Source organism: Tenrec ecaudatus, chromosome 17 (assembly GCF_050624435.1).
Source record: "Tenrec ecaudatus isolate mTenEca1 chromosome 17, mTenEca1.hap1, whole genome shotgun sequence".
NCBI classification, from domain to species: domain Eukaryota; kingdom Metazoa; phylum Chordata; class Mammalia; order Afrosoricida; family Tenrecidae; genus Tenrec; species Tenrec ecaudatus.
In genome coordinates this window covers 27,145,857-27,150,214 of record NC_134546.1, presented here as the reverse complement: position 1 = coordinate 27,150,214, position 4,358 = coordinate 27,145,857, and the positions used below count along the sequence as shown (strand labels likewise).

Here is a 4,358-nt window from a genome sequence, read left to right as displayed (position 1 = left end):
AAAAATGAGTTGTGTACTCACCATCAGTTCTAGTGCTTCCTCCCTGCTCCCGCATATTTTGCTCCTCCAACACCCTTACCCTCCTTATCTCCAATTCCCCCCTCCTCACTCCCCAATCAACCCTTGCACCAGTTATTATCTCTATGCAACTACTCCTTCTGTGTTTTACAAACTGGAGAACCCGACAGAAACAGAAACAAAATAAAGTGGTAAGGATAAAATAATAATACAAAAATAAAAATGCAAATAATGAGTAAAAAACAAAAGGAAACATCAGTATTTACAAGGCTAAGGAAGAAATATTTTCCATGGAACAAGCAGGAAATACTTCACCTAGAAAAATTTCAGCTTGGGTCAAGAGGGAGGGCAATTGACCACCTATCCAGTTCAGTCCAGTATAATCACAATTACAATGATCTCTATCTGATAATAGAGCTGTTCAGGACTCTTGTCTGTGCTTCTAAGGGATCTGACAGTGGCTAAAACTAACTGGATACTCTGAAGATTGGTTTTGGGCTCCCACTGTCTTCCAGAGCCTTGTACAAATTGGGTGGTCACAATTAGACTCTGATATCTTTCCCTTTGTCATTTCTGAATTTTCTTATTGTTATCTTTGGATCACACAAGCTCGTGTGCTTCTTCCATGTGGATTTGGTTAATTCCTTGTTTAGATCATTGCTTATTTAGATCATTGCTTATTTGAATATAAGCCATTAAGACCCCAGACACTATTCCGATTGATAGCCAGGCACCATCTGCTTTCTTCACCACACTTTGCTGTTGCACCCTTATCTACAGTGATCATTTCATGAAGGTGAGTGTTGAGCAGGGCCATGTTATCAGAGCTAACTACTCCTGGATTAAGTCCAGAGTTCAATGAGGGCCCAGAATCCACTGGGATGTGCATGACTCAGGTTTACTTCGGCGGTAGTATTGCATCAAGGTAACACCCCATAAGACCAACTACCTCCACAACAGCAACAAACCAACTAGCAGACAATGATAAATCAACCAACAAAAACAAGCAAACTGAAGGCAGGAAAACAAGACAACATAGAAACAGAAAAGTGAAACATTGCCAGTCATCCCCCTGGTGTATAAAGTAATTGCACTGGTCACATCGTCAATGTTTCCAATGATACAGTGCTCTGGACACTGTCAGTATTAGGAGTCTATGTAATTACAGTTCCACCACGAGTGGTTGGTCCCCTCAATCCAATCTCCCATTTGATTAAGTTGTGTTTACCCTAAACATGGGGGTTGGTGCCAGGGGGGAAGCTTGCTGGATCAATTCTTCCAAGTTCAGATCCCTGCCCAACAGATCAAAACCAGTCATGTCACTGTGAAGAGAAGGTATCGAGGACCTAAATATATAGTGAGTCTGGGTCCTATCCGATGGACACCTACCAAGCCGGGATTCCCTAAAAAATCCCATGACCGCCAAGGCGGCCACTCTCTGCTTCCTCTTCCATCCGGGTACACCTGCCTTCAGTCTAAGGGTGCAGACACCTTTGGGGCAGGGCTTAATTCATTCTGCCAGGCTTCTATGTTAAGTCCTTCTGAGCTACTGGGTTAGGCCATGATCCCTGCATGGTCAGCATCCAAAGACACCATATTGTTTCATCCATGGCGTGTTTCATTGAGGGTTAGGTAGAGACATATTTGTATTGTCTCCCAAGGTAAATACATTCTGGTCCGTTGCCCCCACTAGGTTCTCTACAATCATTGTTTAGTGTCCCTTCCCCATGTGAGGTGGCTTCTCCCTGATCACCCACCGTACTCACCAACAGAACTGTCAGTGTCTCCTCCACAATGGGAATGCCTCTCCTCTATGCTTGGCCTGATTTTCCAGCAAGGTTCTCCTTCCATTCTCAATGGGGGCGGGTTGGGGCATTGAGTTGTCCCAGCCTTGTCACAGTGTTGACAAGGTACTAATATATATATATATATATAGCTACTAATTTTTTTAATCCTTTTGAAAGTCAGGGACTCTACTTCTCTTCTTTATACACACAGGAAGACACTCATTAAGGATTTGCTGATTATTTTCCTGGGAACTATAGCATTTGTGCATGAGGCTGACTCACCTGTTTCAAGTTTGCAGAAGTTAACTTTCTTATTGTTTATCAGCCAATGTCATTTCACCTCTCTGATATACATCTATATATCTCTATCTATATATATCAAATGTATATATTTGCTACATTATAGTTTTGGAAAGAAGAAATCGGGATAATCAGAGGTTCATAATGATAGATCTGATGAGATACATGGGTAAGTCTAAAGGCATTATTACTGGGGTCCCAGTTCATATATGCATAGGCTTATTGTAAATAAAATATGATTACACACATCTCTGTTATTAGTGCATAACTGTAAACAAGTTCTCTCAGTAATGTACATGTATTAATCTAGATAAAATGCCTTCTAAAATAAGGATACTAAAATAAATCACTGCAAAATATTCAGCTAGCTCAAAGAGCAGATTTATCCATTTGTCTTTTAAGCATGATCAAAGTTAATGTAGATAATTTGATGAAATTAATTATAACTGGGATGATTTACCAATATAACCCAGAAATCAAGAGCAATCAGGACAGGGGCTTCCAAGGGCGAGTTAAGCAGAAAGATCAGAACAAGCCTTACTCCAATCTTTTTTTTCCTTCATATAAGCCAACTTCTCTAAGTATTTGCTAAGCATGCATTGAATAAGTTTGGTGAGAGGCTACAACTCTGATACAGCTTTCACAAAGGAATCCTGCATGGTTTAAAATCAGAAAAGGATGGTGCAGGGCAGGCAGTATTTTGTTCTGTTGCATTCAGGATTGCCATGAATTGGAACTGACTTGATGCCACCTAAAACCAGCGACAATAATATACCAATAAGTGCTGGGGATGTTGATGGAGATTCTACTGAAGAACCCAGACCAAAGGGAGGGGAATGCAGAACAGAATTTAAAATTCCCATTGAATCTAGACTTTCTGCAGTCAAGTGGCTTTGATCAACCCCAAAACTAATAAGCTAAAATAATCTTTGCTACAGCTCTTTTAGAATTTGTCTAGCAGGTTTTCTGGTCTTCCCGGAAAACCCCCCCAAAAAAAAATGAAACCAAAAATATCCCCTGAAGTCTTCTTTAAAACTAATACTAGTTCAGCCTTATTAGTAAAAAATATCTGCTTTAAGCATTATGATCTTTTAAAAACTATCTATGTAGACATATTCAAAACAGCGACTCAAAAGGTTAGATAGAAGCTTTAGGGAGCAGTTAGTTTATGTTAATGGCAGAGGGACAGCTCAGAGCAGGAAGGATAATAATTGCTGTACAATTTTTAAAAAGTAATTAATGTCACTTTATTGTGCATTTAAAAATTGTTGAATTAGTGGCTGTTTTGCTGTGTGCTTTAACAACAACAAAAAAAATTCAAAAGAAACAAACAACATAACAGAGCTCTCAGGTTGTTGCCATCATGCCAGTCCACAATTCACAAAAAAAAACCATGCAAAATAAATCCAAAGCACAAAAATAAAAGGATGTGAGTGTAAGTGGGTCTGAGATCTAGACTCTTCTAAAGTAGCAGGGAGGTCGTGTGTCTGACCAAAGACACTTATCTCCTTGGAGTAATTAAGGAAGATGTTTCGCTTTACGCCCATTCCCCACAGCCATTGTTTTTCATTCTGATTCACAGCTTTCCTACACAGGGTCTCCCAGGCTGTAAATCTTTTTTTTTTTTTCCTCAAACTTTTTCTTTATTCGACTTATTTTTTAGTAAGTTTTTAGCTCTAAATCGTTACAGAAACAGAAAACGCCATCTTTTTCCCACATCGTGGTTGGTGGGTTTGAACAACTGATTTTGTTGTTAGCAGCCTGTCATGTAACCCTGTATGACCATTGTAATAGTTTGCTACAAACACAGTTTAGGCAGAACAAACAGGTTAGAAATAAACTACGTTAGAGATAAGTCTGGATGAGTCTCAGAAAAATCCTGAGCTTTGCTGATTTTCTCACATTATTGTCACACCTGGTGCAGCAGCTGGTTTTCCTGTGGGACTCAGTCAACACATCTGACTCTCCTTTTATCTACTCCCACAAGTCTGATGACGATTTTTCCCGCAAAGAACTTGAGAAAGGAACGCCTTAATAATTGGAGAATCCAGCTTCAGTATTATAAGGGCATCTGGTAGCTCTTCATCATAACAATAAGCTTGCAATATTTCACAGGCTAATTTTTAGTAGTACTGCATATACTCATGTATAAACCAGTTTTCGAACACATTCTTTTTTTTTTATTTTAAGGAAATGTTTATTTGGGAACCTGCTTACTTTAACAGTGGTTAAAAGTAACTGTCATTACACACA

General features: G+C 39.3%; 1 non-coding gene across 1 annotated transcript; it reads left to right on the top strand.

Moving 5' to 3' along the window:
* Positions 1 to 3,032: 3,032 nt before the first annotated feature.
* LOC142431165 (U7 small nuclear RNA) lies at positions 3,033 to 3,093 on the top strand. The gene has a single exon (XR_012780720.1). It is a non-coding gene; the product is annotated as a U7 small nuclear RNA (small nuclear RNA).
* The last annotated feature ends 1,265 nt before the right edge of the window (positions 3,094 to 4,358 follow it).